This window comes from Triticum dicoccoides, chromosome 2A (assembly GCF_002162155.2).
Source record: "Triticum dicoccoides isolate Atlit2015 ecotype Zavitan chromosome 2A, WEW_v2.0, whole genome shotgun sequence".
Taxonomy (NCBI): Eukaryota; Viridiplantae; Streptophyta; class Magnoliopsida; order Poales; family Poaceae; genus Triticum; species Triticum dicoccoides.
Genome location: NC_041382.1, coordinates 709,442,817 through 709,469,366, shown reverse-complemented (window position 1 = coordinate 709,469,366; position 26,550 = coordinate 709,442,817). Strand labels below are relative to the sequence as shown.

The following is a 26,550-nucleotide window of genomic DNA, read 5'->3' as shown; positions in this document are numbered from 1 at the left end:
GGCGGCGAGGGAAGGGCCGAGGTACGTCCCCGACAGCCCGCTGTGGGAGTAGTACTTCCGTCGCCGCCACACCGAGCAGCTCAAGGCCACCAACGGTGTCGTGCCCTCCGGAAGGCTCAACTCCGACGGCCGCCGCCAAAGGTGGGGCGAGCCTGGCCGCACGCTGGAGGCCATCCTCGAGTACATAGAGGGCGGCAACACGCCCAGGCTGGAGTACCCCGCTCCCCCCTCCTTCTCCCGCCGGTGTGGGAGCTCGTGGACGCCGAGACGCATGGACCCGGCGTCCTCCTCCTCGTCCGGCCGCTCGTCCGGCTCTCCCTCCCTCCTCCCCGTCAAGCTGGAGCCCCAGGACACGCCGATCAACCAGCGCACCCGCAGCTCCGGCGTCCGCATCGCCGAGCCCTCCCCCACCTCCGCCCGGCTCGTCAGGCCGAAGGTGGAGCCCGGCCTCCCCGCGGAGTACGAGGCCATAGTCCGGCGCGGCTTCTCCGACGAGGATGCCCTAAAGTGGGTGCGGGACGACTACCTCCGCGATGAGATGGTCCGGCAGGGCCGAGCCTGGAGGAGATAGCCGCCCGCCAGCGTGGGCGCGAGGACGAGAACGGCGTGGTGATCCTCGACAGCGACGAGGACGAGGACGCCCCCGGTCCGTCCAACCCGCCGCGCGTCGGCGACCTTGGGCAGGGGAGCAGCAGGGACGGCAGCCGCGGCGACTACACAAAGTTCTACAGGCTCCTCGGCATGTAAAGCTTCAAAGGCGGCGGGCGGCGAGGATAGGCGAGGGCGACGGCGGGTCTAGTAGTGTTTTTTCTTCTTTTGTAAAATATTTTAAATATGTTATGAACTCTCCGAAGTTTGGTTAAATTTGCGCCTTGTTTGTGCCGGATTTTGTTTTTCAAAAAAAAACATGGGCGCGGCGACTGAGAAGCATCACGCCCCCAGCACGCGGTTTAACGCCGGTACGCCCCCAGGCGGCGCTTTTTAGCGCCTCCTAGGGGGGCAACGGACGGAGATGCTCTTACATCTCAGAGGTTCTTTGGGTGCCCAAAGCCCCAAACTGATCTTCACTTCAGTGGTTCAATGATCATGTTAACAGCAACACTTCAATTCATTACGCCTAGTGGGACATAAAAGAATAACGGCCAACACTTCTATGTCAAATCCCTCCAAAAAAATCAAAAATCAAAATAAAGCAAACCGGATACAGAATAATGATAAATAGAGAGCTTCTATGTAAATCTGTTCATGCTTCAGTACTTACAACAACATTCACTGAACACAATTGTTTCTACTGCACATCAGCTGCACAGACAAAACATGCCATTGGGACTTGGGAGAAAGCATGTAACAGATGTTTCTCGGGCAGCTAAGCCAGAGCAACAACTATGCATCCATGTATTTGCTGCACATCTGGAATCGCAAGACACAAGCAAGAACGATATTTGGCTATGCTGCTGCACTACTGAAAGAAGTATGGAATGCCGTACACTTGCATTTCATAACAAAGATCTGAAAATCTTGTGTGCCACTGCCAGGTAGTAGGTCTAACATTACAAAATGAGTGAAAATAAAACAAGGTTAAGTTATCCAAATGCTGGGTCAACAAAGATGAGACCAGGAAGCCCGGTAAGAAAGGATGAGACCATTACAAACTAGCTGATCTTTTGCAAAGGAATCAAAGGAGTCATCATGGGAGGAAAAGAAAAGAGTACACTGAAGTTCCCTAACCCAGTACTTTGACAAGGATAGTTTGGCATGATTAACCCAACCGTTTGATGATGACCTCGCACCCCCTCTCCTCTAGTTTGCCAACAGTACTTAAGCAAATACTGCTCTCGTCCATAGGGTGCTGTTTCAACAGCAACGTCTGCAGCGAAGTCACATGAAACAGGCCAAGAGGAGGGACAACGGGGAAGCTCGATACACTAAGATTCAGATGGGTTAGTGAAGGAAATGCCCCAGCTTCGACATTCCAAGACCCGAGACGCCCGACGTGTTCAAATGTCAGGTGGCGCAGTCTAGGAAACCCTTCTGCATGGCATATCATGCCGTTCCCTTTGAAAGCGCTCTCCAAGACAAGCACCACCAGATTCGGATGGATGCCCAGCACAGGCATCGGGTCTTTACTCAGTTCTTCAGACGCTATCAGCTTGAGCTTCTTGAGGCAATGAGGGAGCTTGCTTAGCTGGCCAACCCCGCACAGCCAGTCTCCGGCGAGCTCTAGCACTTGAAGATGCCTATGGCGCGAAATGCTGCCCAAGAGTTGTGTGGAGAAGACCCGCCCTCGCCATTTGGTGCGCCTTTGTGTTCTCCAACTCTCCAAGTGTAAGAACATGAGCTGCTCCATTCCCTCCAAAGCTCTGAATAAGGCTGCCCATTTTTTCACGTTTCTGCGAGCAATGTGTTTGTTTCCATTTTCAGCCAATCGTCGTTCCTTGACTGTCATATGCCCGCTCACAGCACGCATCTGTGTTTTTTCACAAAAGTAGAAACTCTGCAACGAGCCAAGCCATCCAACCTCCGGAGGAACCCAGCGCCTGACCTCACCAAGATACAGGTGCCTCATGGTTGGAATATCCCGAAAGAACCGTGGCAGTGATCTTATTCTGGACCCTCTTGCATCAAAGGTTTGCAAATTTAAGAGATCGCTAGCTGAGGAAGGAACGCCAACCGATCTGTATCCACATTTTTTCAATCCAAAATATCTTAGATGTATCAAGATGCCAACGCCAGATGGTAATAACTTGATACCTGTTAGGCCGTGAAGATCAAGCACTCTGAGAAATTTCAGCCTGCACAGTACAGATACTGCCGGTAAATTGAAAAACACCAACAAGGTCCGCAACTTGGGCATGGCCACATTAATCTCAGTACGTCCAGCAAAGTTATGGAGAGCAACTCGGTAAGCCGTTACTGAATCAGAGAGTGCCTGATCGCAATCTGTCGGATTGCTCCGTATGTTGAACAGCCCCTCCCTCCTTGCCTCTGCAATAGCCCATTCACGAATCACGTCATGGAGAACCACACTCTTTATCGAGCCATGCCACTTGCTCCTTTCAACGGCTTGGAGCATACACCTCTGTACCAACTCCTTTATGTACTCTCTGGCTGTACCTTCCATTGTCCGATTCTGCCGATGTGGAATAAGTCCTTCAGCAATCAACAACTTGCAAAGTCTTGCTACACGGATGACATAGTCTTCTGGAAAGGAGGCTAGATAAAGAAAGCATGATTTCAATTGATGGTTTGGGAGGTCATTGTAACTTCTATCTATGATCTTCCAGAATGGCTCATCATTCCTGCGAGCTTCCCAGTCTAGATTACCAACCAATCCTGACCAAATGTCATAGTCCAAGTTCCTAGAAAGATAACCTCCCAAGACCACAAGAGCAAGCGGCAACCCTTTGCATTTCACTGCCAATTTCTTCCCTATCTCCATCAACCGTGATCGATCAGCACTGCTTACATCTCGGTACTCCGGAAAGGACCACTTCTCAAGCAACTCCCAGCTCTCCTTCTCATCCAAAAGCTTCTTCTCATGAATGCTGCTTCTCCTGTTGACATGCCTTGCGACATCCATATCTCGGGTGGTCAAAACGATCCTACTACCATTGTTCACATCCGGCAAGACACTGAGGATCTTACTTATCTTATCGTAAGAACTACTCTTCCAAACATCATCCAATACTACAAGAAATTTTCTTTGAGCCAGGAAATCGCTCAGAAGTTCCTTGACATCTTCCTCGCCCATACTTTCCAATTTTTCACTGGTCATTTGCTTCCACTTGCCACCACTGATTGCCCCACCATCACTGCTCTGCAGTAACTACATTTTCCCTTGTAATGCCCAGGACACTCGTAGCAATATCCTTGATCAGATCAAGAAACCTGTAATTCTCGGACACTGAAATCCAACACGAGGAATGGAAGTGTTGTTTAACCCGTGGGTCGTTGTAAACTTTCCTTGCGAGGGTGGACTTGCCCGATCCAGCCATCCCAACTATGGAGACGACGCAAATCGGCGAAATCTCAGGATCCAACAACTCCTTGAATATAGCATCCCTCTCCTCGTGGAACCCAACAAAAAAATCACTATCTGCACTGTTCCAGCTGAGGTCATAAGGCGTCACCTCTTGCTCCTCGACATCAGCCAAGGCGCTGGCCTCCCCGAGGTCCGTGATCCCGTAGGCCACGGCGCTGTCGGAGATCTGACGGATCCTGGCCCGGACGCGCCTAATCTTCACGCCGAACGTGTGAAGCGCGGCGAGATTGGCGAGCCATGGTAGGGCGCCCAAGAACCCGCGCCGCATGTGGCGGTGGCGCGCGAGGAAGTCGGCCTCCTCGAGCGCGTTCCCCGCGTCGTACGCCGCATCGCGCACGTCCACGACCCAGTTCTTGAGGCGCTCGCTGTCGCGCCCCCCGGCTCGGCGCTTGGCGTCGGCGTCGCGAAGGAAGCACTGCATGCGGCGGAGCTCGGCCCTGAGGAGGTCGGCGTCGGCGTTAACGCCGCGGAGGAAGGCGGCCTCCTTGGCGGCCAGCGTGCCGAACGCTCGCACCACCGAGGCCACCGCGGATTCCGCCATTGCCGGCCGGGTGGCTCAGCTCAGCTTGCAGTCTCGGATGGCCGCTAGGGGACGAATGGGCTGACAAATCGAACGAAGTATCTCCCGATCTGGGCAACCCGTGATGAATCTACAGTACGGAGATCAGAACTAGAGCGAGGAATTACTAGTAGTTCGGAGACGACCTCGGAGGCTCTAATAAGTACGAGTAGCTTGCAATACTGCTACGGCCATTTGCTTGAGCGATGATGTGGGGATACTTCGCGGTAAGTTCGTAAGAATTTCATTCTAGGCAAGAGTTGGGCAGCGGTCGTTAATGGTGGAGTGTGTGTCTGACTCTCGTCACGTGGAGGAGGACTTGACTTGACTTGACTTGACTTGAGGGGGCATGTACGTAGCTAGGTTGGCGAAACCGATATTTTAACACACGCGTGAGACCATGTTCTAAACAGCCATGAGATAATTAAGTTTGATTAAACAGGATTACAATGCAGAATAGACAAGGATAGACACAAAACAGGAGGGGCCGAACATAATGTTGGGTTACTCCCTCCGTTCACTTTTATAAGTCGTTTCAGACAAGTGAAATTGAGCTGTTTTGCACAATGTCTGAAACGTCTACAAAGCCTTATAAAAGTGAACAGAGGGAGTATTAAAAGTAGGCTTTGAACTGTGGAGACGCTTTCTTGTCGCCGCCACCTCCTACTGAAAAAGACCTAGCCGGCGCCACCATCTCCGCCTTCACCATAGATCGGTTCCCCCTCCTCCTGTCGGCCTTACCGGTGTCAGGAGGGCTGGGGAACCCGGTCTATGTGTGGAGTTTTTAATAATAGTAATGTTTTCATTAGATTGATTTGGGGTTTTGGTAGTCGTCTTCTTCGTTCCTTCGTTCGATGACGAAATCTTTTTCCCGACGTCAATGGTGGTGTTGGAAGATTAAATTTATCTAGGTATGGTCCTCCAAATCTTGCTTCGCCTGATCGGTTTTCGATTTTTTTTCCTCATGGTCGCCGCGAGGAGGATCCTCGCAATATCTGTCCCAACTCCTACGTCCTCGACAATGGTGATTCATACTCTCGGCTCTCAGCAATGTTAGCCTGGTTGTTTCGGTTTTTGTCCCTGAAATACTGGTGGTACTCTTGCTGATATTGGTTGATTACTTTAGTGGTGGCGTGCGTGCATCGCATCCTTGGCATTGCGGCTCAAACTAAAACAATGGGAGAACCCTCATTAGTATTTACAAGTCTATGGTTTGATACTGTTGTTATGTTCATATGGCTGCCTTCAGAAAATACAAGCTTGTGTCATGGAAGAAAGAAGAGTTTGAAGATCTCGAAGATTTGCTCGTTTCTTTTAGACTTTATTTTGTAATCTCTGAAGTCAGCTCATGTATCTCTTCCATGTACAGTTTGCTACTATAATATATCATGGTATTGATTGTCAAGAAAAAGTAGACTTGAACTCAACTAATCTAACACTCAGAAAGCAAAAAATAAGTGCTACATCGACAGGCTTATACGGGGAATCAACGGACACTCCCAACCAACTAAACTTGCCCCTCCCCTCGTTTTAGGTCGGGGTGGGGCCCTTCCCTCCCTCTTGATCCAATCACAGATTGCCAAGTAATCCTCACCCCATAAAACGCCTGTAAAAGTTCGTTGATGTAGCATTGCTCCTCAGAAAGAGCCTATAGGTGCATAGCTACTGCTACTACAAAGATGGTCGGTGCCGACGATGGGCAAGGATGGCGTGACAATCGGCTGTGGACTCTCTGCCATGGTGAAGCGAACGCACAGAGGAACAATGCCTCTAACTTTCCTAATCTTTCGGTCATTGGATTAATAATGGGCCGCCCAGATCTGATCCAATAGGACCTGAACAGTACCGTTAAACAGTGATCTAAACAGGACCACGTGAATAGTTTGCATGCTACAGTACTTCGTCTGATCTGGATGCTTTCTTTTGATCCAACGGCTCTCCAACTAAGGTAGAGGCACTATTTCTCACTGCCTTTGCTTCCCCAAGGCAGAGAATCCACAAGTGTGGCAATCTTGTGTAGACGTAAAAGCATAAGAGGTCCTAGAACTTGCACACAATGTGATAATTTAGTCACAGAACTTGCAAATGCTAACTCCACCATCCTATAACTTGCTCACAATGTGGCAATTCAGTCCAAAGCTAATCACAGCGAGACAAGTGGCACCAGTTGGCCCGAGCCAGTGGTTGCCGCACATTTTATAGACACCCCCTTGTCATTTTCACTAATTAACCCACAGGACGACCTATCTGAATTAATTTCGTCTGATTCTTCATTCACGTACGCCCCCTGCTCCCCCCTTTCCCTTTCTGTGTTCCTCCTTCTCGATGCCATTGGAGGTAGAAACTCATCGCCATTCGCTGCCACCAGCTCATCCGCGGCTCATCACCATGGTTTCCTGGGACGATCTGTCCACCAGCTCATCCGACGGTGATTCCGTCACCAGCCAGGTTTAGTTCTCTATCTCGGGCAGCTAGGGTTAGGGTTTTGTTGGGAAATGGGGAATTTTAGTGAGCATTGAAGCTGATTTCCTTTCGTTTTAGCAACCTGCCACCATCTTATGCGCTGAAAGGAGAGGCCTAGGTACAGATCTAGCTGCTAGATGTGAGCATGGAGCCGTCTATGAGAAACTAGTGGCCTTTGAATCAGTGGATAGCGGGAGGGGATTCCTAGCTTATGCATAGAAGGTGAGTAGCTAAATGATTTAGCATTACCATGTGCTTTTTTGTGCTTCTATAGAAGAATTGGTCAGTTGTGCAGTTAAATGACAGTTAACTGAATTTGCAGCTAATTGAAGAACTTGCAGTGAACTTTTGTGATCTTGAGTGCTAAAAGTTAACCGATCTTTTGCAGTTAAATGTATCTCTACTCTTATAAAAACCGAGTTGGTGATGATGGTGTGCCTGCCAACTTGTAATATAGACTGTCCGATCTATATCTGACGGATAGAAAGCAAACTATGACAATTTTACAAAAGATACCCGCACCGCTCTCCATATTTACAGATAAGGCCTTGCCTCGTTCATCCTTATCTCCCACAAACTCATTGTTGAGCAATTAAAAAAGGAAGTCTCTGGAACAATCTGGCATGGTGGCCGCTGTCGGCGCCGTCCATCCCAATGCCTCTGCCCAGTCCGACCATCAGTCACCACCACGCCCCACTCCTCCTCACCTTATCTCTCATCTTTCTTGAGATATAATTTTTTTGATGAAATTCTCGAGATACCATTTTTCTGATAAAATTCTCGAGATATCATTAGTTTTTATACATGGGATTACTCCTGCATGGGTCAATCACAACAGGTGTTTTGTAAAAAAATGCATCTTGATGTTCTGTGCAATGCACGGGCATCTTGCTAGTTTTTGCAATAAATTGTATTTTGTCCAGTGTTGAAAGTTAATTGAATCTTTGCAGTAAATTGAATTCCATTCAGTGTTAAAAGTTCAGTTTTCAATGTTAAAAATTCAATTAACTGAATATTTTTAAGCGAGTGTTGCTCTTGAAGAAGATTTGTTGCATCTTTTTAGTTTAGTAATTCTACAAATTCAATGCTAAAAGTTATATGAATTTTAGCAGAGAACTGAATATTGGCAGTGAACTATTTTTTTTAACAAATAGGAAGGCCTAAATGCAGCTATGTGGGTTGACCCTGAGTGGCCTGCCCATTTGAAGATAAGTCTAGCTAGGATCTGGAGCATGTATGGCCAGCGGACCCTCCGGTGCCGCCGACCGAAGACAAGGCCGTGGCGAGGCTACTCCTCCAAGTCGGCTCGCCAACGCGCCGTCGTCTGGAGAAGGTGACTTCGGCACCCCGCCCCTAGAAGCCGGCACCGCCAGCTCGGCGGCCCCAGACGCCGAAGCGACGAGCGCCGCACCTGTTGGGTGGGTGCGAGGAGGCGGCACAGGGCCGCTGAACCGGGCGCTCCTGGACGTCTAGGCGAAGCTCCGTGCTGAGGGCGACGCTCTTCAGAGTTGCACCAAGGAGTTCCTAGCGTCACGGGCAGCTGTCCGGGTATGTTTTTTTCCTTTGGTCTTTGTTTTCTTGCTCCTCTCTACGGGGGCGCGCCAGCGCACCCACTGGGTGTAGTCCCCGAGTTTCGGGCCGGTTGCTGAGCAGGCGGCCCGGGACTTCAATTGATGAACTTTTGGGTACTAACTTTGTCTGAAATGCTTGTCGCAGGATTACCACAACCTCCGCGTCACTGCCTTCAACCGTAACGTTGAAGAGTTGGGCAAGCGGACCGCCGACTTGGCGGAGAGCCGGAGTAAGTCCCCCTTTTTTTCTCTGCGGGGACGCGCTAGCGCACCCGCGGGCTGTAGTCCCCGAGATTCGGGCCGGCTGCTGAGCAGCCGGGCCGGATCTCCCCGACGACCCACTGTATTGACGACTGTTGTCTTTCTTCCTTTCCTTCAGGAGCCAACGCTGCTCTTCAACAGCAGCTGAGCGAAGCCAACTCCGCCATGCGCGCCAAAGGGAAGGAGTGCAGCAAGCTCGCCACAGAGCGTGATCTGTTGGCCACTCAGTTGGCAGAGCAGAAGGAGCTGCTTGTGAAGTCGCAGAGGGAGGCGGAGGAGACGGAAACCGCCCTCTTGGCCGAGTTCGCGAGCGAGCGCTCCTCCTGGTCTGACAAGGAGGCGCTGCTGTCCTCCGGCTTCCACGAGATTGAAGACATCGTTGATGGTGAGCCTCTTTATTTTCTTTCTTCGAGCTGCCGACTTAGATCGTGCCGACTCCTGGTTTTTGACTTGCTTCTTCGTTTCTTCGTGTCTGTGTAGACTTCTTCCCTGGGCAGTCGCAGGCCGCCATCCAAGCCATCGAGGCTGACCGTGAAGGTCGGAGGGCGAAGGGCGCAGAGATCGCCGCCGATGCCTCCCGAACTCTTGACGAGCACATCCTAAGCATCGAGGCTCGCCTCCGGCCGGCTCACCGGATGCTGCACCGGCTCCAGCGCGTCGGTGCCCAGGCGATTGCCGCCCTTTGGCCGGACATGCAGGCTCCACGCACCCCCAGCCTGACGGCCAACGGGCTGGAGGTTGCGGTTGGTCGTCTTGAGGCCTGGAAGGGCTCTTCGGCCCGGGCTGGAGCGCGCCGGGCCTTGGAGTTCGTCAAGGCGTGGTACCCGGGGCTGGATCTAGACCGGTTGGCCACGCTTCGGTCGGAGGCCCAGCCGGAGCTGGCGGCTGCGGAAGATGCCCTCGTCAAACGTGCTGCGGCGATCGCCCGAGTACACCGATGTTGGAGAACATAGCAGAAATTCAAAATTTTCTACGCATCACCAAGATCGATCTATGGAGTAATCTAGCAACGAGGGGAAGGAGAGTGCATCTACATACCCTTGTAGATCACTAAGCGGAAGCGTTCAAGTGAACGGGGTTGATGGAGTCGTACTCGTCGTGATCCAAATCACCGATGATCCAAGTGCCGAACGGACGGCACCTCCGTGTTCAACACACGTACAGCCCGGTGACGTCTCCTACGCCTTGATCCAGCAAGGGGAGAAGGAGAGGTTGGGGGAAGACTCCATCCAGCGGCAGCACGACGGTGTGGTGGTGGTGGAGGAGCGCGGGACTCCAGCAGGGCTTCGCCAAGCACTACGAGAGACAAGGAGGAAGAGAGGTAGGGCTGCGCCAAGAGGGAGAGGATCTCGTGTGTCTTGCAGCCTCCAATACCTCAAGTATATATAGGGGAAGGGGAGGGGCTGCGCCCCCACCTAGGGTTCCCTCCCTAGGGGTGGCGGCAGCCCCCAGATCCCATCTGGGTGGCGGCCACAAGGGGGAGAGGGGGAGGCGCACCTGGGGTGGGCCTTAGGGCCCATCTGCCCTAGGGTTTGCCCCCCTCCCCTCTTGGAGGCGCCTTGGGCCTTGGTGGGAGGCACCCCAGCCCACCTAGGGGCTGGTCCCTTCCCACTATTGGCCCATGTAGGCCTCCGGGGCTGGTGTCCCCACCTGGTGGACCCCCGGACCCCTCCGGTGGTCCCGGTACACTACCGGTGATGCCCGGAACACTTCCGGTGGCCAAAACCATACTTCCTATATATTAATCTTTACCTCCGGACCATTCCGGAACTCCTCGTGACGTCCGGGGTCTCATCCGGGACTCCAAACAACATTCGGTAACCGCGTACATACTTTCCCTATATCCCTAGCGTCATCGAACCTTAAGTGTGTAGACCCTACGGGTTCGGGAGTCATGCAGACATGGCCGAGACAACTCTCCGGCCAATAACCAACAGCAGTATCTGGATACCCATGTTGTCTCCCACATGTTCCACGATGATCTCATCGGATGAACAATGATGTCGAGGATTCGATCAATCCCGTATGCAATTCCCTTTGTCTAGGGGTACGATACTTGCCCGAGATTCGATCGTCAGTATCCCGATACCTTGTTCAATCTCGTTACCGGCAAGTCTCTTTACTCGTTCCGTAACACATCATCCCGTGATCAACTCCTTGATCACATTGTGCACATTATGATGATGTCCTACCGAGTGGGCCCAGAGATACCTCTTCGTTTACACGGAGTGACAAATCCCAGTCTCGATTCGTGCCAACCCAATAGACACTTTCGGAGATACCTGTAGTGAACCTTTATAGCCACCCAGTTACGTTGTGATGTTTGGCACACCCAAAGCACTCCTACGGTATCCGGGAGTTGCACAATCTCATGGTCTAAGGAAATGATACTTGACATTAGGAAAGCTTTAGCATACGAACTACACGATCTTTGTGCTAGGCTTAGGATTGGGTCTTGTCCATCACATCATTCTCCTAATGATGTGATCCCGTTATCAACGACATCCAATGTCCATGGTCAGGAAACCGTAACCATCTATTGATCAACGAGCTAGTCAACTAGAGGCTTACTAGGGACATGGTGTTGTCTATGTATCCACACATGTATCTGAGTTTCCTATCAATACAATTCTAGCATGGATAATAAACGATTATAATGAACAATGAAATATAATAATAACCAATTTATTATTGCCTCTAGGGCATATTTCCAACAGTCTCCCACTTGCACTAGAGTCAATAATCTAGTTCACATCGCCATGTGATTAACACTCACAGGTCACATCGCCATGTGACCAACATCCAAGAGTCTACTAGACTCAGTGATCTAGTTCACATCACTATGTGATATACACTCAAAGAGTTCTGGGTTTGATCATGTTATGCTTGTGAGAGAGGTTGTAGTCAACGGGTCTTGCCATATTCAGATCCCTATGTATTTCGCAAAACTTTATATTGTAGATGCTGCTACCACGTTCCACTTGGAGCTATTCCAAATTATTGCTCCATTATACGTATCCGGTATCTCTACTCAGAGTTATCCGGATAGGTGTTAAGCTTGCATCGACATAACTCTTTACGTCGAACTCTTTATCACCTCCATAACCGAGAAACATTTCCTTATTCCTCTAAGGATAATTTTTTTTGACCACTATCTGGTGATCTAGTCCTAGATCACCTTTGTACCCTCTTGCCAGACATGTGGCAAGGCACACATCAGGTGCGGTACTCAGCATGGCATACCGTATAGAGCCTATGACAAGAGCATAGGGGACGACCTTCGTCATTCCTATTTCTTCTGCCGTGGTCAAGCTTTGAGTCTTACTCAACTTCACACCTTACAACTCAGGTAAGAACCCCTTCTTTGACTAATCTATTTTGAACTCCTTCAAAAACATGTCAAGGTGTGCGTTCTTTGAAAGTACCATCAGGCGTCTTGATCTATCTCTATAGATCTTGATGCCCAATATGTAAGCAGCTTTATCCAGGTCTTCCTTTGAAAAACACTCTTCAAACAACCGTTTATGCTTTCCAGAAATTCTACATTATTTTGGATCAACAATATGTCATCCACATATACTTATAAGAAATGTTGTAGTGCTCCCACTCACTTTCTTGTAAATACAAGTTTCTAGCAAACATTGTATAAACCTAAAAGCTTTGATCACTCCATCAAAACATATATTCCGATTCCGAGATGCTTGCTCTAGTCCATAGAAGGATTGCTGGAGCCAGCATACCTTTTAGCATCCTTAGGATCGACAAAACCTTTTATTGTATCACATACAACTTTTCTTACGAAAACTGGTAAGAAAACTTGTTTTGACATCCATCTATAAGATTTCATAATCGAAAAATACAGCTAATGCTAACATGATTCCGACGGACTTAAGCATCACTACGGGTGAGAAATTCTCATCGTAGTCAACTCCTTGAACTTGTGAAAAGACTCTTTCCCACAAGTCGAGCTTCATAGACGGTAACATTACCGCCCACGTCCGTCTTCTTCTTAAAGACCCATTTATCTCAATGGCTTGCCGATCATCGGTCAAGTCCACCAAAGTCCATACTTTGTTCTGATATATGGATCCTATCTCGGATTTCATGGCTTCTAACCATTTGTTGGAATATGGGCCCACCATCGCTTCTCCATAGCTCGTAGGTTCATTGTTGTCTAACAACATGATATCTAAGACAGGATTACCGTACCACTCAGGAGTAGTACATATCCTTGTCGACCTACGAGGTTCGATAGCAACTTGATCCGAAGCTTCATGATCACTATCATTAACTTCCTATTCAATAGACGTAGGTGCCACAGAAAACATCTTTCTGTGTTGCATCATTCTCTGGTTGAAATAAAGGTTCGACAACCTCATCAAGTTCTATCTTCCTCCCACTCAATTCTTTCGAGAGAAACTCCTTCTCGAGAAAGGACCCGTTCTTTGCGACAAACAATTTGCCCTCGGATCTGAGATAGAAGGTATACCCTACTGTCACCTTTGGGTATCCTATGAAGATGTGTTTGTCTGCTTTGGGTTCGAGCTTCTCCGGCTGAAGCCTTAAGCATCGCAGCCCCAAACATTAAGAAACGACAACTTTGGTTTCTTGCCAAACCAATGTTCATACGACGCCGTCTCAATGAACTTAGATGGTGTCCTATCTAAAGTGAATGCAGCTGTCTCTAACGCATAACCTCAAAATGAAAACGGTAGATTGATAAGAGACATCATAGATCGCACCATATCTCATAAGGTTCGATTACGACGTCCGGACACACCATAACCCAGTGGTGTTCCAAGTGGCTTTAACTGTGAAACAATTCCACAATGTCTTAAGTGTTTGCCAAACTCATAACTCAGATATTCTCATTGATCAGATCGTAGGAATTTGATCTTCTTGTTATGACGATTCTTAACTTCACTCTGAAATCGCTTGAACTTTTCAAACGTTTCAGACTTGTGCTTCATTAAGTAAATATACTTATATCTACTCAAATCGTTAGTGAAGATGAGAAAATAGCGATATCCACCGCATGCTTCAATTCTCATTGGATCACACGCATCAACATGTATGATTTCCAACAAGTCACTTGCTCGTTTCATTGTACCTGAAAACGGGGTCTTAGTCATCCTGCCCATGAGGCATGGCTCGCATGTGTCAAGCGATTCAAAATCAAGTGACTCCAAACATCCATCGACATGGAGTTTCTTCATGCATCTTACGCCAATATGACCTAAGCGGCAGTGCCACAAGAAAGTGGTACTATCATTATTAACTCTACATCTTTTGGCGTGAACATGTGTATTACCACGACCGAGATTCAATGAACCATTCACATAGGGTGCATGACCATGAAAGGTATCATTCATGTAAACAGAATAACCATTATTCTCTAACTTAAATGAATGACCGTATTGCAATGAACATGATCTAATCATATTCATGCTCAACGTAGACACCTGATAACATTTATCTAGGTTCAATACTAATCCCGAAGGCAGATGGAGCGTGTGATGGTGATCTCATCAACTTTGGAAACACTTCCAACACACATCGTTACCTCGCCCTTAGCCAGTCTCCGTTTACTCCGTAGCTTTTGCTTCAAGTCACCAGCAAAAGCAACTGAACCGGTATCCAATACCCAGGTGCTACCAGGAGTACTAGCGAGGTACACACTAATAACACGTATATACTTTGTTGAAGTTGCCAGCCTTCTTATCTACCATGCATTTGGGGTAATTCCGCTACCAGTGACCATCCCCTTTACAATAGAAGCACTTAGTCTCGGGTTTGGGTTCAACCTTGGGTTCCTTTACTGGAGCGGCAACTGGTTTGCCATCCATGAAGTTTCCCTTCTAGCCCTTGCCCTTCTTGAAACCAGTGGTTTTATTAAACCATCAACACTTGATGCTCCTTCTTGATTTCTACCTTTTGCGGTCTTAAGCACCGCGAACAGCTCCAGGATCAACTCCATCCCTTGCATGTCATAGTTCATCATGAAGATCTAGTAGCTTAGTGATAGTGTCTAGAGAACTCTATCAATCACTATCTTATCTAGAAGTTTAACTCCCACTTGATTTAAGTGATTATAGTACCCAGACATTCTGAGCACATGCTCACTAGCTGAGCTATTCTCCTCCATCTTGTTGGCAAAAGAACTTGTCAGAGGTCTCACACCTCTCAACACGGGCATGAGCCTGAAATCCCAATTTCAGCTCTTGGAACATCTCATATGTTCTATGGCGTTCAAAACGTCATTGGTATCCCGATTCTAAGCCGTAAAGTATGGTGCACTAAACTATCAAGTAGTCATCAGGATGTGTCTGTCAGGTGTTCACAACATCCACAAACAACGTTGTAGGGGTTTGCACATCGAGCGGTGCATCAAAGACGTAAGCCTTCTATGTAGCAGTGAGGACACTCCTCGGACTATGGACCTAGTCCGCATCATTGCTTACAATATCTTTCAACTTAATCTTTCTCTAGGAACATATTGAAACAGGGAGCTACAACATGAGCTATTTATCTACAACATATTTGCAAAGACAATTTAGACTATGTTCATGATAATTGAGTTCATTTAATGAACTCCCACTCAGATAGACATCCCTCTAGTCATCTAAGTGAAACATGATCCGAGTCAACTAGGCCGTGTCCGATCATCACGTGAGACAGACTAGTAAACATCGGTGAACATCTTCATGTTGATCGTATCTTCTATACGACTCATGCTCGACCTTTCGGTCTTCCGTGTTCCGAGGCCATGTCTGTACAAGCTAGGCTCATCAAGTCAACCTAAGTGTTTCGCATGTGTCCCGAGGCCATGTCTGTACATGCTAGGCTCGTCAACACCCGTTGTATTCGAACTTTAAAATCTATCACACCCGATCATCACGTGGTGCTTCGAAACAACGAACCTTCACAACGGTGCGCAGTTAGGGGAAACACTTTTCTTGAAATTTTAGAGAGGGATCATCTTATTTAAGCTACCGTCGTTCTAAGCAAATAAGATGTAAAACATGATAAACATCACATGCAATCAAATAGTGACATGATATGGCCAATATCATTTTGCTCCTTTTGATCTCCATCTTCAGGGCTCCATGATCATCGTTGTCACCGGCATGACACCATGATCTCCATCATCGTGTCTTCTTGAAGTTGTCTCGTCATCTATTACTTCTACTACTATGGGTAACACTTTAGCAATAAAGTAAAGTAATTACATGACGTTTAAGTTCACACGCAGGTCATAAATAAATTAAGACAACTCCTATGGCTCCTGCCGGTTGTCATACTCATCGACATGCAAGTCATGATTCCTATTACAAGAATATGATCAATCTCATACATCACATATATCATTCATCACATCCTTTTGGCCATATCACATCACAAGGCATATGCTGCAAAAAAAAGTTAGACATCCTCTAATTGTTGTTGCAAGTTTTTACGTGGCTGCTATAGGTTTCTAGCAAGAACGTTTCTTACCTACGCCAAAACCACAACGTGATATGCCGATTTCTATTTACCCTTCATAAGGACCCTTTTCATCGAATCCGATCCGACTAAAGTGGGAGAGACAGACACCCGCTAGCCACCTTATGCAACTAGTGCATGTCAGTCGGTGGAACCAGTCTCACGTAAGAGTACGTGTAAGGTCGGTCCGGGCCGCTTCATACCACGATGTCGCCGAATCAAGATAAGACTAGTAACGGCAAGTAAATTGACAAAATCAACGCCCACAACTGCTTTGTGTTCTACTCGTGCATAGAAACTACGCATAGACCTAGCTCATGATGCCACTGTTGGGGAACGTAGCAGAAATTCAAAATTTTCTATGCATCACCAAGATCAATCTATGGAGTAATCTAGCAACGAGGGGACGGAGAGTGCATCTACATACCCTTGTAGATCGCTAAGCGGAAGCGTTCAAGTGAACGGGGTTGATGGAGTCGTACTCGTCGTGATCCAAATCACCGATGATCCTAGTGCCGAACGGACGGCACCTCCGTGTTCAACACACGTACAACCCGGTGACGTCTCCTACGCCTTGATCCAGCAAGGGGAGAAGGAGAGGTTGGGGAAGACTCCATTCAGCAGCAGCACGACGGCGTGGTGGTGGTGGAGGAGCGCGGGACTCCAGCAGGGCTTCGCCAAGCACTACGAGAGACGAGGAGGAAGAGAGGTAGGGTTGCGCCAAGAGGGAGAGGATCTCATGTGTCTTGCAGCCTGCAATACCTCAAGTATATATAGGGGAAGGGGAGGGGCTGCACCCCCACCTAGGGTTCCCTCCCTAGGGGTGGCGGCAGCCCCCAGATCCCATCTGGGTGGCGGCCACAAGGGGGAGAGGGGGAGGCGCACCTGGGGTGGGCCTTAGGGCCCATCTGCCCTAGGGTTTGCCCCCCTCCCCTCTTGGAGGCGCCTTGGGCCTTGGTTGGAGGCGCCCCAGCCCACCTAGGGGCTGGTCCCTTCCCACTATTGGCCCATGTAGGCCTCCGGGGCTGGTGGCCCCACCTGTTGGACCCCCGGACCCCTCCGGTGGTCCCGGTACACTATCGGTGATGCCCGGAACACTTCCGGTGGCCAAAACCATACTTCCTATATATTAATCTTTACCTCCGGACCATTCCGGAACTCCTTGTGACGTCCGGGATCTCATCCGGGACTCCAAACAACATTCGGTAACCGCGTACATACTTTCCCTATATCCCTAGCGTCATCGAACCTTAAGTGTGTAGACCCTACGGGTTCGGGAGTCATGCAGACATGGCCGAGACAACTCTCCGGCCAATAACCAACAGCGGGATCTGGATACCCATGTTGGCTCCCACATGTTCCACGATGATCTCATCGGATGAACCACAATGTCGAGGATTCGATCAATCCAGTATGCAATTCGCTTTGTCTAGCGGTACGATACTTGCCCGAGATTCGATCGTCGGTATTCTGATACCTTGTTCAATCTCGTTACCGGCAAGTCTCTTTACTCGTTCCGTAACACATCATCCCGTGATCAACTCCTTGATCACATTGTGCACATTATGATGATGTCCTACCGAGTGGGCCCAGAGATACATCTCCGTTTACATGGAGTGACAAATCCCAGTCTCGATTCGTGCCAACCCAACAGACACTTTCGGAGATACCTGTAGTGAACCTTTATAGCCACCCAGTTACGTTGTGACGTTTGGCACACCCAAAGCACTCCTACGGTATCCAGGAGTTTCACAATTTCATGGTCTAAGGAAATGATACTTGACATTAGAAAAGCTTTAGCATACGAACTACACGATCTTTGTGCTAGGCTTAGGGTTGGGTCTTGTCCATCACATCATTCTCCTAATGATGTGATCCCGTTATCAACGACATCCAATGTCCATGGTCAGGAAACCGTAACCATCTATTGATCAACGAGCTAGTCAACTAGAGGCTTGCAAGGGACATGGTGTTGTCTATGTATCCACACATGTATCTGAGTTTCCTATCAATACAATTCTAGCATGGATAATAAACGATTATCATGAACAATGAAATATAATAATAACCAATTTATTATTGCCTCTAGGGCATATTTCCAACAACCGACACCAGCATCTTCGTCCCCGAGCGGTCTGAAGACGGCGAGGAGGTGCCGCCGGAGTGGTTTGGGATGAACCCAGACTACGGCGAAGACTCGGTGGAGGTGATTGGCTCCAGCGTCGAGGAGGAGGACGAGGCGGAGGATGGGGGAGAGGCGGAGGCACCAGAAGGCGGAGCAGACGGCCAGCCTCAGCCCGACCGCGCCTCCAGCAACGAGCCGCGTGCGATTGAGTCGACTGCCGCCGGAGGTGATCAAGCTGAGACTAGCTAGCCGGCTGCCCCGACGCCTGACGGTGGAGCCTCCTCCGACCCTCCAAATCCGTCTGCTGCCTCCTGAGCTGCCGTTGTATCTTCTATTTTATCTGCTTCAGTAGTCTTTGAAGAACTTGTTAATTCGCACAATTCCACCCGCGGGGTGTATTTTGAACCTCTACTCGACAATTCGGCCAAGGGCCTATGTTATGTAAATATATATATCTATCTTTTCTTGCTCGTTGTTCTTTTGGCTTTTTTCCTTTGCCGCTTTCTCTTAGTTGCCTGCCTTGCCAATCGGACAGCCGCTCTGCGAACTATTGCTGGATCAAGTGCTAGGCTACTTTGGGAAAGCAAGTACTTAGCCGATTTCAAGAGATTTTTTTTGAGAAAGTTGGATAGGAGTCGGTAGTTCGACTATCTGAGAGTCGGTTTGCGAGAAAGGCTGGAGGCCATCTTGAGCTATGTTTTATGCTTTGAGTCCTTAGCCATTTTTTCATGCGAGTGCCCATTCTACCTTACTGCTGCCCACTGTACAGTCGCTCTGCGAGCTGCGGCTTCTGACAGGAGATGGTTTAGGCGTTTACACACTACTTATCCGACTACAGGAAGCATTTCATAGTGCAAGGCGGCAAGTCCCCGGGTCGACTTGTCGAGCCTGGTGCCAAACGGCATGACAAAGAGTAACATACTTGTAGGCATAATTTTTATCATACAGACAAAAGGGGGCAGTCCCCGAGCTCGTCTCGGGGGGGCCGAAGTCTTGGTACTTTAATACAAAAGGTAGCATGGTACATACTGCATCAACTGTAAAATCTTCGGAGGAGATTTGCATTCCATGGCCGCTCTGTCTCCTTGCCGGAGTCGTCCCTCTTGCGTGCTCGGGGCTTCTGAGCATCGATCAGGTAGTAGGAATCATTGCCCAGTACTTTGCTGATGATGAAAGGGCCTTCCCAAGGCGCCAACAGCTTGTGCTGACCGGCTGTTCACTGGATCAGCCGGAGCACAAGGTCGCCTTCTTGGAAAGATCTTGGCCTGACCTTCCTATCGTGGTATCGGCGCAGGCTCTGCTGGTAGATGCTGGACCGGCTGAGTGCCAACAGCCGGCCCTCTTCCAACAGATCGACGCTATCTTGTCGTGCTTCTTCTGCTTCCTCCTTGATGTACATGGTGACTCGTGGGGAGTCAAACTCTATGTCTGTTGGGATGACGGCTTCGGCACCGTAGACGAGGAAGAAGGGCGTGAAGCCGGTTGACTTGTTTGGAGTCATGTGCAGACTCCAGAGGACGGCTGGCAGCTCGTCGAGCCAGCAGCCAGCCGAGCGCTCTAGAGGCTCGATCAACCGAGGCTTGATGCCGGACAGGATGAGGCCGTTTGCTCGCTCCACTTGGCCGTTTGACTGCGGATGGGCGACAGACGCTAGGTCCAGTCGGATGCCTTGTGTCGCGCAGAAACGGGCCAAGGCGCCTTTGGCAAAATTTGTGCCGTTGTCGGTGATGATGCTGTGTGGTATGCCGTACCGAATTGTGATATCGGTGATGAAGGTCATGGCAGTCGGACCGTTCAGTTTCTTAATTGGCTTCACTTCCGCCCACTTGGTGAACTTGTCCACTGCGACAAGTAGGTGAGTTAAACCACCTCGTGCTGTCTTGAATGGTCCCACCATGTCTAGACCCCAAACTGCGAAAGGCCAGGCAATGGGGATGGTCTTGAGCGCAGAAGCCGGCTGGTGTGGCTTGGAGCTGAACTTCTGGCACCCTTTGCATTTTTGGACCAACTCCTTGGCCTCTTCCAAGGCAGTCGGCCAGAAGAAACCGTGCTGAAAGGCTTTGGCGATGAGTGCTCTTGAAGCCGCATGGTGGCCGCATTCTCCTTGATGGATGTCTTTGAGAATTGACTGGCCTTGCTCTGGCTCTACGCAGCGCTGGTAGACATCAGTGACGCTGCGCCTGACCAGCTCTCTGTTGACTATGGTATAGGCTGCCGCCCGGCGTTGTACTTGCCGAGTTGAGGTCTCATCAGTTGGTAGCTCTTTGTTCACCAGGAATTTGAGGATGGGCTGGGCCCATGAGGGTGCTGCTATTTCTTCGACTACCAGAACTGCGACTTGGACGAGGGCGGCTGGGCTGGGAGGCGGCGGGTTGGAGTCAACAACCGCTTGTTGGGTTGATGAAGTCCCCAGGCCGACTGGCGCGGTCCTTGGGCCGAGTTCTGGAATCTTCGAGTCCGCCACCGCAGTCCCCGGGCCGGGCTCGACTGTGGCGGCTTTGGAGTCATCCACCAAAGTCCCTGTTCCGTCTGCCGGAGCTCTGGAGTCCGATCCGCCGTCTTCGGGAGGAGCTGGCATAAAATGGAGTCTGATTCTGGTGAAGGCTTGACAGACGGATTGAGGAGGCGTTGAAGGGCGACGCCAGATGGTATCGCTTGGCGGGTAGAGCCGATTCGTGCCAAGGCGTCTGCTTGGTCGTTGTCGTTTCTTGGCACATGGAGGAACTCGCACCCTTCGAAATACCCGCTGAGTTGTTGCACGAGGAAACGGTAGCTCGCCATGTTTGCGTCTTTCGCGTCCCAGTCGCCAGATGACTGCTGGACCACTAAATCCGAGTCGCCATAACACAAGATCCGGCGGATGCCAAGTTCTTTGGCAAGCCGGAGCCCGTGAATGAGCGCCTCGTACTCGGCAACGTTGTTGGAGGCGGCAAAATGGATTTGCAGTGCATATTTGAGCTTGTGGCCTTTAGGAGAGGTGAGAACGACGCCGGCTCCCAAGCCGGTGCGCATCTTGGAGCCGTCGAAGTGCATTCGCCAATGCGTGGAGTCAGGCGCTGGAGGCAGGTACTGGGTCTCGGCCCAGTCGACGAGGAAGTCGGCCAGCGCTTGTGATTTGATAGCGGTGCGGGGCTGGTAGTAGATGGTGTAAGGAGCCAGCTCTATGGCCCACTTGGCCACTCGACCAGAGGCATCTCGGCTACCGATGATCTCGGCAAGTGGGGCCGTGCAGACCACTGTGATTGGATGCTCTTGAATGTAAGGCTTCAATATCTTGGCAGCAAAGTGTACGCCATAGCACATCTTCTGGTAGTGGGGGTAGTTCTGCTTGGAGGTCGACAGTACCTCGCTCAGGTAATATACTGGTCTCTGGACAGGCAGCGCCTTGCCTTCCTCCTTGCGCTCCACTACCATGACTGTGCTGACTACTCGGCTGGTGGCGGCGATGTACAGGAGCATAGGTTCCTTGGGAGTCGGAGCCGCCAGGACGGGTGGAGTAGTCAGCATCTTCTTCAACTGGTGAAAAGCTTCGTCCGCCTTATGGTTCCACTCGAAAAAAGTGGTCTTCTTCATGAGTTGGTATAAGGGGAGAGCTTTCTCGCCCAGCCGACTAATGAATCGGCTGATGGACGCTAAGCAGCCGGTGAACCTCTGCACATCCAGCAGTCGGCTGGGTACCTCCATTCTCTCGATGGCCTTGATTTTTACTGGGTTGCATTCTATGCCGCGTTCAGAGACCAGGAAACCTAGCAGCTGGCCGGCTGGTACTCCGAAGACAGACTTCTCGGGGTTGAGCTTGATCTGGAACCGACGTAGGTTCTCAAAGGTCTCCTTGAGGTCTTCCAGCAGTGTTCCATGTTTTTCCGTCTTCACCACCACGTCGTCCATGTAAACGTGGGCGTTCCGGCCGAGCTGCTTGAGGAGACACTTCTGGATGCAACGCTGAAAGGTGGCACCGGCATTCCTCAAGCCGAACGTCATGGTGAGGTAGCAGAATGCTCCAAACGGCGTGATGAAGGCGGTCTTCAATCTGTCAGTCGGGTTCAGCTTGATCTGGTGATATCCTGAGTATGCATCCAAGAAACTCAACAGCTCGCATCCGGCTGTGGAGTCTATCACCTGATCAATTCTTGGCAGAGCAAACAGGTCCTTGGGGTAGGCCTTGTTGAGGCTCGTGTAGTCAATACACATTCGCCACTGCTTGTTCTTCTTTAGTACCAGGACCGGATTTGCCAGCCACTCCGGAAAGAAAACTTCCATAATGAAGCCGGCTGCTAGGAGTCGGGCTATCTCTTCTCTGACAACTCTTCTCTTCTCTTCTGATAAGCGGCGCAGGGGCTGCCTGACCGGCTTTGCATCAGATCGAACATGTAACTTGTGCTCGGCGAAATCCGTCGGTACACCTGGCATGTCTTTGGGGGACCATGCGAAGATGTCCCGATTCTCACGGAGGAAATCGACGAGCTCGCCTTCCTATTTGCTGTCGAGGTTCGCACCTATGACAGTGTACCTCTCCGAGTGCTCCGGATCCAAGGGTATCTTCTTTGTCTCTTTGGCCGGCTTGAACGAACCTTCGGCTTCTGACTCCTTCGGGTCGGGCGATATCTCTGGCTGCTTGCCGGCCATTGCCACAACTCGTTCAAGGAGTCGCTTCTTGGCTGCGATCACCAGGGACTCGGCCAGCCGACTGCTCTCAGCCGCGCAAGCGGACGACTTCCGGTAGTTGCCGGCCATAGTCAGAATTCCCCTGGAACTGGGCATCTTCATCTTGAGGTAGGCGTAGTGGGGGACCGCCATGAACTTGGCCAAGGCGGGTCGGCCAAGTAGCACATGGTATGGGCTCTCAAGTCCACCACCTCAAACCAAACAGACTTTCTTCGGAAGTGATCTTTGTCCCCAAAGAGGACGTCCATCAGGATCTTGCCGATTGGTGAGCATGAAAGCCCAGGAACAATGCCGTGAAACACAGTCCGGCTGTTCTGAAGCTGTCTTTGCTTGATTCCTAACTTCTCCATGGTGTCCTTGTACAGGATATTGATGCTGCTGCCCCCGTCTATCAGAACTCGCGAGAAACGCGCGGCCCGTTTGTCCGTAGCAAAGGTGGCGTCCAGGACCAAGGCGTAGGAGCCCGGACTCGGCATCACTTCTGGGTGGTCAGCCCTGCTCCAGTTGATGGGCTTCTCAGACCAGTTCATGAACTCTGGCGTCTCTAAGGCTACTGCGTTCACCTCTTGTCGCTGCAGCCGCCTGCTGCATCGATCATCATCCACACTGGTGAACACCACATAGGCTCCATGCTCTTCAGGGTATTCGTCTTGTACTACACCGACTGGCCTGACTGCCGGCTGCTGGGGCGGAGGCGGAGGCGGCTGTCCAGCAGGCGGGGGTGGCAGGAGGCCGTCTCCCTTGGCGATCCTGGTGAGCCAGTGGCACTTCCGGGTGGTGTGATTCGACGACTTCGCGCCGCTATGGAACTTGCAAGGTCCATCCAAGGTCTGCTCATAGAGAAGGCCGGCAACCAGTTTGGCTTGCCGCCTTTCTGTCGCTTGGGCGGAGGCTGCTCTTCTGGCTGCTGGGCTTCAACGGTCGCGACCTGCCGGCTGCCGGAAGCCGGCTGCGGGGCCTTGCGCTTGTTGTCGCCCTGCTGTTGTCGCCGGCCGGCGTTTGCCGCCGGAGTTCTTGGAGCCGGAGGAGCTACTTTTCCAGTCGTGTTGATTTGAATTTCCGCCTTCATGGAGGAGTCGACCGTGGCGTACTTGTCCGCTATGATCAGCAGCTCGTCGAGGGTTTCTGGCTCGTCGCAGAGGAGCTTGTGCTTGAGGAGGGTGCCTTCTCGGCACCCGGCTGTGAAGTACTCGATGGCCTGCACCTCATGCACGCCCTCGCGGGAGTTCCGGAGCTCAGCCCAACCCGTGAGGTAGTTGCGAGTCGACTCGTCAGGACCTTGTACGCACAAGGAGAGCTGACGAGGCTTGGGAGGACGCTTGTACGTGCTGGTGAAGTTGCGGACGAACGTTTCAGTGAAATCGACCTAGCTGTTGATGTTGCGGGGCTTTAGGCTGTTCAGCCATGTCCGGGCCGTGCCCTGGAGCATGAGCGGAACGTACTTTACGGCGACACGCTTGTTGCCGTTTGCTATGCTGACAGCCATGGAGTAGTCGACTAGCCAGTCTTCCGGCTTCACGGAGCCGGTATAGTTGGGCGTGTCTCTTGAGAGCGTGAACCCTCTGGGAAAGGGCTCGTCCCGAATGCGGGGCCTGAAACAAGGCGGACCCAGCTCGTCTTCTTCTTCCAGCGCTAGGGACCGGTGAAGTCGGTCGATCCGGTGGCGGGCGTCATTCTCTCCAACTCCCTCTCGGTGGCCAAGGCGGTCACCGAGAGTCGGATGGTCAACAGGCGGCAGGGAGACTCGCCTCTCCTTGCGGGGAGGGGGAGGCGGACAGTCGTCCCGTCGTTCCACTGCTCTCGGGTGGCCATCTTGGTCGCGCTCTATGGTAATGCGAGTCCGACTGTGGCTGACAGCCGGCTCCTTGTCCTTTCTTCCTCGGGCGCCGCCAGTCGGCGTCCGAGACGTCGCGCCTTGATCTTGGTGTAGGTCGTCGTTTGGCCGCTGCGGCGCCTTCGTGCGGTAGCCGGCCTCGTTCTGCGCGGCGGCCGCGTCGAGGAGCTGCTAGACTCGCTCCATCATGAGGCGGTGTTCTTCGCCCTCGAAATTGTCCAGCTCATCCGCCGCTGCCTGGGCGGCTCGGATGTTCTCCACCGGTGTAGCGTACACGGGGTGGCTAGCCCCAAACAGGCTGGCGATGGCTGCGTCGCGCTGCTGGACCGCGCCAAGGCGGCTGGGCCCTACCGGGGCCGGCGAGCCGCCAACGGCGCGATCCATCTCCCGCTGGCAAGCTTCTGACAAGCGTCTCATGCTGGCCAGCTTCTTCGCGCCTTCAACAAGCTGAAGGCGGCGCGCTTCTAGCGTCTCCACGTCAGCACCTTTCGGAATGGGCGCGGCTAGGTCTTGCAGCGCCGCGCCGAGTGAGCCGGGCGCTCCTCCACCAGGGAACTTGTCATGACTGATGACTAGCACCTTAGTGACGGTGCTTCCGTCGCTCTTTGTGTGGGGGAGAGGTTCGTCGTAGACCACCATGTTGGTGGGGAACGCGTCGATCGACGCGGTGTCGGAGTGGACCAACATTGGGTCGGTGGAGCCTATGGACTCCAAGTCTATGGCGGGCTCGCCGGAAACGTGGAGTTGATCGAGGAGGCCCGCGAGGAGGTTCTCGGGGCCGCCCGCGCCTGCGTCGGACGCAGGTTCATCGGAGAGGCGGGCCTCGCTGACAAGTTCAGCCAAGGAGCTGGCTGCGCAGGCGATCTCAACGCCGCGCAGCACGTCGATGCAAACTTCGCCTGGCGTGCCTGGCTGGCTGCGCTCGCCAGGGAGAAAAAGGGTTCGCGTCCAGAACAGATCTCCGGACGGCGGTGCACCAGGCCCCACGGTGGGCGCCAAATGTCGGGGGTTTGGAGCGACATATGCCAACGGATGGCTTATCATGGTGGGGGCGAGTAGAACGTCGCCGGTGCCTGGAAACGGGATGAGGCGAAGACATGCACGCCGGCGAATCTTACCCAGCTTCGGGGCTCTCTGGGGAGATAATACCCCTACTGCTGCTCTGCGGGGTCTCCACATGATCACTATGGCCAAGTGTTTACACGGTTGCTCCTTGAGCTGTTTCTGGTGGTAGAAGAGGGCAAGGCTAGCTCTCTCCTTCGATCTGGTATGGTCTAGAACTACTGGGATCCAACCCCTTGCATGGGTGCCCTGGGGGTTTACATAGGCCTACCCACCAGGGGTACAATGGTAATTCGACTGGGCGCGGGCCCCGCCGTCAGTGCCTCCGACCTCCGACTTCTCCGCCGACTGCTGGGGCCCGCCGACTGGTGGGCCCCGCCGACTGGTCTGGTACGGAGCCGACAGGCCGCGTCCGCTGCGGGCGGGTCTTGCCGGCTGCTGATTACTATAGCCGTGCTTCTGATGATGCAGGCTTGGTCATGGGGT

General features: G+C 51.5%; 1 pseudogene; it reads right to left on the bottom strand.

Moving 5' to 3' along the window:
* Positions 1-1,339: 1,339 nt before the first annotated feature.
* On the bottom strand, positions 1,340-4,310 carry LOC119356470 (annotated as a pseudogene).
* Positions 4,311-26,550: the final 22,240 nt, after the last annotated feature.